Consider the following 12,746-nt stretch of genomic DNA (forward strand, 5'->3'; position numbering starts at 1 on the left):
TTCAGGGTTAATATGAATGGGTGGTACTTTGGTTCTGTCATAGAGTTATGGGAGTCCCAGAAAGTGCAGAAAAAAAGCTGGTTTAACAAATATATTTAATGAAATAATAAAGGAAAATTTCCCTAATCTAGAGAAAGAATTGGGAAACAACATCCAGGAGGGGCACAGAACTCCCAACAGGCTTGATCAAAAATGATCTTCACCAAGACACATGATCATCAAGCTCTCTTCAATTAAATATTAGGAAAAGATCCTTAAATGTGCATGTGAAAAAATCAACTGACATATAAAGGAATGTCAGTTAGACTCACAGGAGTTCTCTAACAGGAAACTCTACAGGTAAGAAGAGAATGGAGCAACATATTCCAGATTCTAAAAGAAAAAAAAAATTGTCGGCCTAGGATAACATATCCAGCAAAGCTTTCTTTCATCTTTGAAAATGAATTAAAATTCTTCCACAGTAAAGAAAAGCTAAAAGAATTTGTCTCTTCCAAACCTGCGCTACAAATGATTCTTCAAGATGTTCTCTTGACAGGAAAGAGGAATAGCATCCACCGAAACCAAAGGCAAATGAGAAGAACATCCAGTGAAATAACAACAGAAGACTAAACCAATGAACAATACTTTATTATACTGTTTTTTTTTCTTTTTATATCTGTTCAAGCTATCGTCATGATGTATTACATATCAGTGCATTTCTTTACAGATATTTCCTTTGTTTATTGACTCTCTGGAAATAGACTTTTAAACAATATTTCAGGGCCAAAATTTTCAAATTTGGGGGGAGATGCATTCATGCACTATAAACACAGGCTTCCGCCTTCTTCCTTGGCATCAGCAGGCATGCCTCTGCCTCAGGATTTTGCTCTTGCTGAAATTCTCATTTCCAGTCATCTACCTTGCTCACTTAGGATCTTCCAATGATGACTTTTAAACTTCGAGCTTTATAACTATTTCCTTCTAGGATGCTAATTTCTTTTTTTTCTTAACATTTATTTACTTTCATTGCAAAGTCAGATCTATAGAGAGCAGGAGAGACAGAGAGGAAGATAGTCTGTCTGATTCACTCCCCAAGTGACCACAATGGCCGGAGCTGTGCTGATTTGAAGCCAGGAGCCAGGAGCATCTTCCGGGTTTCCCACACAGGTGCTGAATCCCAACGCTTCTGGCTGTCTTCGACTACTTTCCCAGGCCACAAACAGGGAGCTGAATGGGAAGCTGGATGGGCTGCTGGGATAGAATTGGCACCTATATTGGATCCCGGCACGTTCAAGGTTAGGACATTAACTGCTTTGCTATCATGTTGGGCCCTGATGCTAACTTCTATCTAATCACTTAGTAATACTGTTTTTGGAGAGTAACTACCTTGCCCTATTGCAATGTGTGTGTCATTGATGCCTGTGAAAATTTGGTTTGTTTTGTTCACTGTTATTGTCTGAATAATAGAATTGACAGAATGAGGTTGATGTTCTACGAGTATTGAATAAATAAATGCATTCTTTTGTAACATTCAGTGGTTTCCAACTTTATTTCCACTCTTGAAGCAAGTTCATTGCCAATTGGTTTTTAAAATCATCCACCAGATGACATTTGGTATGGCTGTAAAGTTGCCCACCTTCCCACTCAGATGATGAACCTTGGCCTCCTGTTTCCAGCCTCCCACTAACCTACACTGGCAGAATAGCAGTGATGTCTAAAAGGAATTCCTGCCAACCAGGTAGGACATGTGAATAACATCCTTGGCTCCTGATTCAGACATTTCTTAGCCCCAGAAATTGAGGGTATTGCTGAAAGCAAGAATGAAATTGTAACCTTCCACTCTGTCTCTCCTCCATGTTTCTTAAAACACAAATACTTTTTTTGTTAATGGCCCAGATATAAGAACTTGTATTAATACTCTGCTAAATAAAATATTCAACAAGATAAAATGCAAACAGGATTAGGTTCGACAGGAACCATAGTCAAGAAATATATAAACAACAATGAAATAAAAATTTGACCATGTCATTCTTATACATGAATGTAATAATAATCCACAGATCATACAATTGTTCTGGTATATCATTCTTAAACATGGGTTAACAAAGATGCAAAGTTCGACAAAACTATAGTTGCATGAATACTAATACAGACAGTCCTCATTTTTAACTTTTCTAAGTTTTTACTTTTTAGATTTTAGTTCACATGTATATGGAAAACCATGTTATTATTCAATTTGTGCCTTATTTCCTTCAGCTTGATGTCTTCAAATTCCATGCATTTTGATACAAATGGCAGAATTTCCTTTTTTTAACAGTAGAATTAAATTGCATTGTATCTCTTCGTGTGTGTGCATGTGTTTATATGCGTACAATCATACATACATACATTTCTTTACCTGTTTTTCTGATGGTGCAATCCTCTTTGGGTAATACACATTGTGACTGGGGGAAGTGATCTCTCATTGTTGTTTGGAATTGCTAGTGATGGCTGGTGAGGTTGAGTATTGTTTTCATATACATGTGGATCATTTGTTTCTTTTGAGAACTGTTCACTGAGGTATTTTTTCTCATTTGTTAACTGGATTGCTTATTTTGCTGCAGTTCAGTTATTTCAGTTGCCGATATGTTGTGGATATTAATCTTTTGTTGCATAGGTAGCTTTCAAATAGTTTTTATGTTCAGGTTATCTCCATCATCAATACAAATGTATTTTCTTTACATTAAGCCATAAAAAGTGTGTGCTGTTTAGGTAAGAGAATGTGGTGATTGTAAATAATCATTTCATCTCGTTTTTACTAAGGGCCACCATTGTGTTTTATGGGAAAATTCAGATAATGTAACCACATCTGTTTTTATAGAGTTCATGGAAAAATGAACATATGAAAATATAATTCTCAAAATTTTGTGAATGAAAGAAAAGTCATTGGAATTGACTGTACCACAATTTTCTGTTGGCGTAAGAATGAAGAATTAATGTGTACATTGTTTTTTTTTATGTATTTTATAGATATGGCAGGGTATTTTACAGATATGGCAGGGTAAAATTAATACATTTCATTTGCCAGAAGTACAATACATTTATGATATTCTTTTCCACTTACTCCTGTATCAACAGTAGACAAGGATTTTGAATTACCAATATATCCTGTGACTGCTAAGGCTAGGACAGAATTTCAGCATGTTTCTGATTGCTTTTCCAGGTACTGCCTCTTCTTGTTCAGGTCAAAACCTATTTCATTCGCTGTCTTCTCATCAGGCTAAACAGATGGTTGGAAATAAATAATATATGGTGTGAAATGTACTTATTTTATCAGCAATTATTATCAGACAGTGATTAAGCAAAAGCACAAGTGTGCACATTCTCTTGTACTGTATTTTAAAAAAAAAGATCACTTAAGATTAAACTGGGAGTAGCCCAGCCAGCAAAGTGGCATAGCAAGTTATTTCTCCCTCATGGGAACAGATTTGTGTCCAAGCTCCTCCACTTCCAGTTCAGTTCTCTGTTTGTGCCCTAAGAAAGCCACACAGGATGGTTCAAGGCTGCAGGACCTTGCACACATGTAGGAGACACCCCAAAAAAGCTCCTGATTCCTGGCTGAAGATTGGCTCAGCTCCAGCTGCTGCTGCCACCATCTGGGGAGAAAATCAGTGGATGGAAAACCTCTGCTAGGTAATCACTGCTAGGTTATAATAATGCATTCAACAAAAATATATAGGATAGGTCAGCAGTCTGGGTAGCAACAGTGAGTGTTATTTCTCTTCAGGAAAATGAGAATTTTTGCTCTTAAAAGCTTCACATGGCAGGATCAGGCCCACTTGTTTCATTTAGCATTATCTTCTTTATGCAAAAGTAGCTAATCATATGCATTGATCATATCTTTGTACAAGGGAACCTGTTGATGAATATAGGGTCAAAGCACTTGGTAGTATAAAGTAGGCAAATCGATACATAAAGTTGACCATCTTGTGGTAAATGACACTAAATACATAGTTGAAAAGTGTAGTGTTATGGCACCATGGGTTAAGCGACTACTTGAGTCACATATATCTCTTGCAAAATGCTTGAATATATTACTGGACTCTGCAAAATCAGTAGAAGAAGGTGAACATAAAGCCACAGAGACAGGGATGTTCCCCAGGATAGACTACATGGCTATTGGCTTGTTAGGGCTCTATGCTGGGCATCAATCCTGTAGGTTACTCCTGAAGGCCAAAAGCAGTCAGGTCAGAAGCTTCCTCTTCACTTGAGATAGCATATTTGCATATTCCTAGATTTCTGCTCCCCTAAGTTGGAATAAAACAGAATAGGATGATAAATTATCTGAAATTTAAGATGAAAGGGAAAATCAAACCTGTTGCTCTGTATAATATTATAGTTTTGTGCATTTAATTGTGCATTATAAATTTAATATACGCGTGCTAAGGACATGTGAGTGTGTATGTGTGTCTCGTTAAAAGCCAACTCTCCCATAACTTCCCACTAATCGAGACTAATAAGAGGATCAAAGGCAGTGAACATTGGTTTCTAACTTCAAACCATTGAATGAAACCTGACCCCAGTATTGGTGCAAGAAAGAGATCTCTAATCCCATAAAGCCCCAATCTCGTTTATGTTTTAGAGCTGTCATATTCCCTATAAAATACCAATACCAAACCAAAGATGTTTTATAGAATCTTGTATGTTTTAAAGTTTAGTTATACATTTTAAATTTGAATCTCTGACCTACTACGTGATAACCGTAGCATCTTAAGCATATTACTTAATCTTTCTATATCCCATTTCCCTAGCTAAAAAATGAAAACCATAATGTATAGGGTTGTTGTGAGAATTAAAAAGCAAAAAGTTAAGACACATAGAGAAGTAAATTGAATTCATTAATTGATATATGAAGGTAATGCGTTATTGGTTTTTAAATATATAAATATATATCATTTATTTTGAGTATAAAGAAAACAATGTAGCTCATATATATAATTCTAAGGCAATGACTATGCTTTCCTTGCTCCCTCCTTCTTTGCCTCCCACCCTTTGTCCATTTCTTTCTTTATTCCTCTCTTTTCCTTTTTAATATCTGAGATAACATTTTTTAAGTTAAATTATAGTCAAAAGCTTAATGCTCTGCTAAAAGTTTAATACATAACAATGCAGAAGAGCCAGGGCTGGTGCAGTAGCCTAGCGGCTAAAGTCTTCCCCTATGCACAAGCCAGGATCCCATATGGACACTGATTTGGGTCCCAGCGGTCCCACTGCCCATCCTGCTCCCTGCTTGTGACCTGGGAAAGCAATTGAGGACAGCCCAAAGCCTTGGGACTCTGCACCCAAGTGAGAGACCCGGAAGAAGCTCCAGGCTCCTGGCTTCGGATTGGCTCAACTCCGGCTGTTTTGGATAATCCTCACCATAAGAAGCAATTCCTTAATTGAATGTGATGTTCACATATGTGCATATTTCAAAAACTCCATAGAAAAGTGAAATTAAAAGCTGTTGCACATTTTCAAACAACCATTTGAAGCCTTTTCAAAGTTACACACACTATTGTTTATTCTATCAGTAGTTTTCAAAAAATTAAATTGGTATTACCATAAAACTATATATAATGTAAAAAAGCTTGTACCACAGGAAGTTCATCTTTTAATTTCATTTTCCACAAGCTTTTTCAAGTTCTTCTATGTATCTGTGTTTGTGTAAAATTTAGATTCTGTTTATTCTCTTTTTCACTTACTCTTTTTCTTTCCTATTTTTCAAGGTTCTGCATCTGTTGTTGTCCCAACAAGCCTAATCACATTTATATGCCAAGTTATTTAACTCTGTTTTCTACTAGTATTAAATGATACATATAGGGCCAAGTGCAATGGCACAATTGGCTAATCCTCTATCTCCAAGTGTCAGGACCCCATATGGGTGCCCGCTTCCACCCAAGCTGCTCCACTTCCCATCCAGCTCCCTGATTGTGCTCTTGGAAAGGGAGACCTGTGGGCAGATGCTGGCTTCTGGCTTTGGATAGAATCAGCTCTGGTCGCTGAGGCCATTTTCAGCAAGTGAATCAGGGGATCTAAGATCTTTTTCCCTCCTTTTACCCATATACACATCTTTTCCAATAAAAATAAATAAAACTTTAAAGTAAATACATAAATGACACATTTAGCTCCTAGTATAACGTTATTTTTCAGAAACATTTATCATCAGATGGAAAATAAAAAATCTATATTGTTTTTGGACAATTAGCACTGCAGGAAATTATATATTTTCACGGTTAAACACAAGTACAGCTCAGTGTTTTTTTTTTCAGTTATTTTGATCCTATAAAGCTTTATCGTGCCTATGTAAATATCTCATATTCTTTATTCATATATTTCACAAATGTAGGTGTACGTGGATTTACTAATTCATCTTTCAATTGTGTTATTGTAGCATGCAAATTTATTACATATGTAATATGCGATTTTTCAGAGTGGTATTGCTTCCAAATATCTAGATGGATTATTAGAAACAATTTACAGTCTTTCTATTGTTTTCTATGGAAAAATGGGTGTTACTTTGGTTTCCTTATATCATTTTACCTGAATTTTTATTACGTATTATATGTAATATATTATAAATTATGTAGCTATCATTTTATATCTGTAATCTCATTGGCTAGGATATACACTAGCATTCTCCATGAAAGAGTGGAAAAATTTCAGGAGTATTAAGAAAAACATAAAATTATTTTTCAAAAAATTTAAAATAATAAACTAAGATATCATTAAAACAAAAATATTTTAATCTCTTCAGATTTTTAATTTGATTACTATTTAATGTATTACATATATGATACTGATCCTTGAAAAAACACTTTTTCAACTTTTAAGATTTATTTACTTTTAATGGAAAGGTGGATACAGAGAGGAGAGACAAAGAGGAAGATAGTCCCTCTGTTGATTCACTCCCAAAGTGGCCGCAACGGCATGCTCAAGGTGAGGACTTTAACCACTACGCTATCACGCTGGGCCCCCAACCACTTTGTTTTATGTTCAGTGTATCACATGACTAATTTTTCTTATTGATCTGTTACTTAAAATTCGTAGTTCTAAGCTGAGGAATAAATTGTATAGTGTGTAAACATATCCATGTGTGTAACTCTGATCTGTTACCTCAAATGTGCTACTCCTTTTCTTCTAGATCTTTACCACATACTATCCATTTGCAATACAATTTTCTGTTAGAATTATTTGAAAACTTCGCAAAGTAAACATCAAAGTTTTCACCTCCTTTGTAATCCAATTGCTGTGATCGAGGTTAGGGACATGTATTATTTGGTTCTTGCCTGTTACTTAAAAAGCATTTTAAGTATAGGCACCAACATGGCCTCAGCAGGTGGTATGGTTTATTCAGAGCCAAGGAATACAGATAACATGGGTCATGATCAGGGAGGGTGAATCAGGAAGTGAAAAGGTGGGGAGATTGCTACCTTTTATCCTTGGATATGATCTGGGTCAGAGAAAGTGGGTGTGCTACAGGTCAAGAGTCTAAAAGCCACAGCTGGAGCTGCGAAGCACATGCTTACCCGAGAACTCAAGCCCCTCAGGCTGTACTTAACGCACCGCAACAGCCCCCCTTTCAGGCCCCAGCTAATGACAGGTGAGTGTGGTTGGACACACAAGTGGACAAAAAGAAAATCACATTTAGGAGATGCGTGGCTTCAGGGCTTGTGACCCTGAACTAGCTGCCTATCTAAGACTGTGTTACCAATCAGTTTAGCATTTTTTAAAGTTATATTTTAAGACACATAATAATTTAGGATGCTTATATTTTTCTGGAAAGTTGACTTTTATTGATTAATTTACCTTCTCTATCTGTAGTTTTGCTTTTAGCATATTTTTAATAAGTAGGGTGTATTACTGGCAAAACTTGGTGAGTTCTTTCCTCAGCTTAGTATAGAAAAAAAAAGCCAGGAATCAATTGTAGACAAAAGTTTTATTTGCAATGTGACCAGGAGACTGTAGGAAGAAGAGGGAAGGGGAAAGCATCTCCGGGGAGAGTCGAAGTTGGGGTGCCTCTTGAAAGGAGAGGTGGAAAGGCACGGAGGTTGTCTGTAGGGTCTTGGCATTTAAAGCATTTACTGACCTATTCTGCTCTGGACAGTAACCTGTGGGGAAGCGTTTCCCATTGGTGGTCTCTCAGTTAGGAAATGGCTGGACAATTCTTGTGCCACCTACTTGAAGGTGCAGCCAAGATTTTAGCAGGATTATACAAACTCAAGATGTATATTAATTGTGTATCTCTGTAGTTTTTTAAATTAATAATGAATCTTGGTTTTGTATTTTATATGATTGTTTTCAAACTATTAGAATTGCTAGAGGAAGAGGCTTTGAACTAATGGAAGGATTCATTCTATTCTTGTTTTTAAACAAATTCTATGCCATTTCTAATCCTGAAGTTGAAATTCATGGGGTGACATAGTTCAAGAAATTATATTATCAAACCCAATTTAGATACTCATCATAAAAGAATCCTCAGAGGTCAAGGTTTCCAAAGAGAGAGAGAGAATCATTTATTTGGAGTGATTTCACTGGGTAGTACAGGCCATTGTCTTGACATCTAATCTTTTCTGTAACAAAAAAGTGGCCAGCACTTATATGGGAAAAACGAATGAGTTGATGTAATTACAACCACATAAAAGATAATGCAAGGTGTGTAAGAGCAGTGAGAGCAAAGGAACCAGCCCAACCGCATTTGCAAATCCAAGCCTCACATCATGCTTACTAGGATAGACCAGATTACTTTGCGACTTCAAATATCTATCTTGATCCCGTTCTCTGAACATTTTAAGCAGGCATTATTTATTTATTGAATTGAACAGACATCACTCTCTAGGCCAGCAGTTAGTTTCTGTTAAAGTGTGAAAAGAGGAAGGGCAGTGTGTTCTCTATAGTTGGAATCAGAAGGCTTTTGCAAAGACAGTGAGATCTGCATGGGAATCCTGAAGCAAAGAAATGACTCAAACAGCACCTCAACCACTTGGAAAATGTTGATCCCCATTGTTCCTCAGACACACCTAAGTGACTGAATCTCCTTCAAGTAGAGTACGCTCCATTTTCACCTTCCTTCCCCACTTTTGTTTCCCACAAATATAAGTGACATTAGCAGGCTGCTATAAACTTTGGGTTTCCTATCTGATCATGCGTCTCTCGCTGTCTCTTGCCCATAGCACAGAGTAGAACAGAATGTGAAGTCATTGAGCTGATTTGGCTGGAAGCCCAGCATCCAGCATGACATTCTCACAAAAACTTAAGTTTTATATCCTGTTATATTTCACATCTAGTCAGAAGACCAGACTTGGGTGTACTTTGCATGTGTTTATATTGCAACCAGTACATAATGATCTGCAAATTTCCAAATAGCAAAAGCTCAGCAAAGCAGTAAGAACAGAGATTAGAATAAAAATGTTTCAAAGCAAGAGCCAATTTAAAATGTAAGAGAGAAAACAAGCGAATGTTCAAATAATAGAAAACTTTCAGAGAACATTCAATTTTTACATTTTTTTTTCCTGTCAAATGCCCTTTATTTTGCCTATAGCAAAGGTGACAAAGGTAGACATTGTGCTTACAGTGAGTTGGCAATTGCAATACAGCAAAGTGGTCAAAGATTTGAGGAGAGCAGAAAGAATTACAAATGATGTTTTCAACAAGTAGAGTACTACAACATCTGATAAGATGGTGATAAGCACCCAGGGGGCCACACATATCTTCATATTAAAAGAAATCAATACATGATCAGTGGAGAGAATAAAAATACACACATAGCATAAGAAATAGGAACATTGGAGGACTGTGAAGAAAAATGATCTTTCAGCCTCAGACAAAACAATGAATTCCACTTGCATCCTCTCTCATCAAGCTACTGATGTATGTGTTCTTCCAGATCAAGGAAGACATCATTAAAGAAGATACGGAATCTTAAAAAGATGGCAATCTAACAGAACAAAGAGGCATACAGTGTTAGATTAATTCAGTCCAGACTGAAACAAATTAAAAGAAGGAATTGATAATGCACAATGCATACTGGAATAGATGCCCAGTAGATTTTCCACAGCTGAGATTTTGAGGGTCGAATAATTGGTAATTGCCTAATAAACTAGCAAACAGAAACATATATTCAATGAGAGAAAAATGGACATGAGAAAATTTACAATAATAATTTATTATGTCATAGCTTGATTTCTATTCACAGAGTCAGATTTATATAGAGTCTGACCCTAAAAATTGTCACTTCAATATGATTTGTCAAGAAGATACACGATTTAGGTCTGGGTTGTTTAAGAACTATAACCACAACTCCAATGGAGCTAGTCCATTGACAGTGGCCAATGACAGGGTCAAAATGGAAAGAGTGTTTGGCTGAGGGGTTATCACACCCATATTCTGAGTCACAGTACCTAACTTTGATTCCTGGATTTAGCGTCTGACTCCAATTTCTATCTAGTGAAGTTCCTGGGGACATAGCAGTGATGGCTCCTCTCACCAATATGGGAGAACAGGGTTGTATTTTGCTCCAATAGATAGAAAGTCAGAGTTGAAAAAACAAGCAAAATAAGTTTATAGGTGTAGGCAGATTATAACAAGTAATAGGCTGAATCTGAATATTTTGGGCTATAGGAAGAGAACTGTAAAAATGCTATTTTTATATAACATATTTTCAAGGAATCTGTTAATACATTAGATTCTAGTGTCACAAAAAACACATGGTAATTACTAAAACACAATTCTCATAAAATTTCTATGTTAATTCAGTACTAATAGAACAGATTCAATGTGGTTCATACATACAACTAGAAGACTAATAGTTCTCTCTATCTCTCTTCCAGTTAGAAATTTTTAATTGACTTTATTGCCAAAGGCATAATGCTTCATTAAATAAGCAATTTAAGTAAAAAGTAAAAAGATTATAGGGCAGAAGATGTATGGATAAAGACAATAATTGCAGTCAAAGATGGCATTTCAATCACAGACAATATTTTTTAAAAATTCACAGGTCATTAAAACTAAAGTAGTATATCATTACCATATTTTAAAATCCACATAACTCTATTTAAAATATAAATGCTTTTCACATGTATGACTATGTGAATTAATTTTATTATCAGTTGCAATTCAATAATAGGTAGACAAAGAATCAGCTCTGTTCTACATTTTGGCAAAAGTCTCTACTTGTTAGAATCCAACACTTTTGATTTTGTAAAATTTCTCTACCTAAAAAATTGCTGCTGAGATTAAGTTATAAGTCATGCAGTAATCTTAATGCATTGTTCAGTACATAATAGTCACTAACTATACATGAAGTTTAAAAATGCACAGAATTGAAAATTGATTTATAAAATATCTTAAAAGCTTCTCTAATGCCTACTTTGCATCCCAAGTTAATGGTTTCACATTATAACATATGAGAGAAGTACGCACTAAAGCAAATTAAAGTTTAAGGCGTTAGATGGATCTGGCACATAGCTTATGTAAAATACCATTGAAAGGCCAAGAATGACTTAACAACAGCTTTAAATACTAAAATTTCATATTAATTAATAACCATTAGATAGTTAGTGTTTTATTGTCATGCTTGTTCTCTTTATCGAATATAGTATATAATATTTAGTTTTATTTTCAATAAAAATTATAAGATTAATAGTATCCATTGTTTTGCTTTATGCTTATAACTTCTTTTTTACTGCAGGATTTGTTGGCTTGGTATTACAAATTTCAGACTGAAGGCATCTCATCATGTTGTTTCTGCTCATCCCCCAACTAATGCAGTATCAAAGCATTTTCCCTTTGTGAATTATCTTGCCAGATATATATGTATAATTTTTATATATATATAATTTATATATATAATTTTTTGATAACCAAGAACTTATTTAATAATATTACAGCCCCCAAACAGTTGCACACAGGAAAGAGACATAATCATGCTCCAATTGATGTTGTTGAAATGTTAATATTTGATCTTGAAAAAAATTTTTAAGGAAAAAATTAGGAATAAAGTTGAATAGCGATGTTCATTTATTTTGGATTTTTATCATGTTTACTTTCAGATTTTTACAGGTGAGCTAATTAATTGATACTAGTGGAAACATTTAACATAGAATTAATATGTGTGAGCAGGATATGAGATGCAGAAACAAATTCCCTTTCATATTGAAACAGATTTTTTTCAGAAGATTTCCTTATTCTTACATGAAAATCATAGTTAGAGGGAAGAGAGGCAAACAAAGAGATCATCTATCCACTGGATCACTCCGCGAATGGTTGTGACAACTGGAACTGAGCTGATCTGAAGCCAGCAGCCAGGACCTTTTTCTGGCTCCATCGTGTGGGTGAAAAGGCCCAATGCCTTGGGCCATTCTCCATTGCTTTTCCTGACAAAATTGGTGGATTGGAAGGGGAGCAGCTGCAACTCAAACCAGTGCCCACATGGGATGCCAGTACCACAGATGGAGAATTAGTCAACTAAGCCACAGAACCAACCCCCTGAAATAGATTTTTCTTTCAATGAAAAGTTGATTTTCTTTAGAAATCAGTCTTAAGGGGGTTGCCACAGCGGCATAGCAGTTTAATATACGTAGTTCTTATATTGAGGTTAGTCCAATGGCTTCAGTCAATAGACTATTTCCTGAAAGACTTGAGAATTTCACAGTCTTTCCATTATTACTAAAAGTAAGAAATTGCCAGACTTGGAGGCTCGTGACTGCTAGGAGAAACCTGTTAGAGTTATGATGGGCATGATATTGTTG

Source organism: Ochotona curzoniae, unplaced genomic scaffold, assembly GCF_017591425.1.
Source record: "Ochotona curzoniae isolate NIBS_2020 unplaced genomic scaffold, NIBS_Ocur_1.0 contig_3190, whole genome shotgun sequence".
NCBI lineage: Eukaryota > Metazoa > Chordata > Mammalia > Lagomorpha > Ochotonidae > Ochotona > Ochotona curzoniae.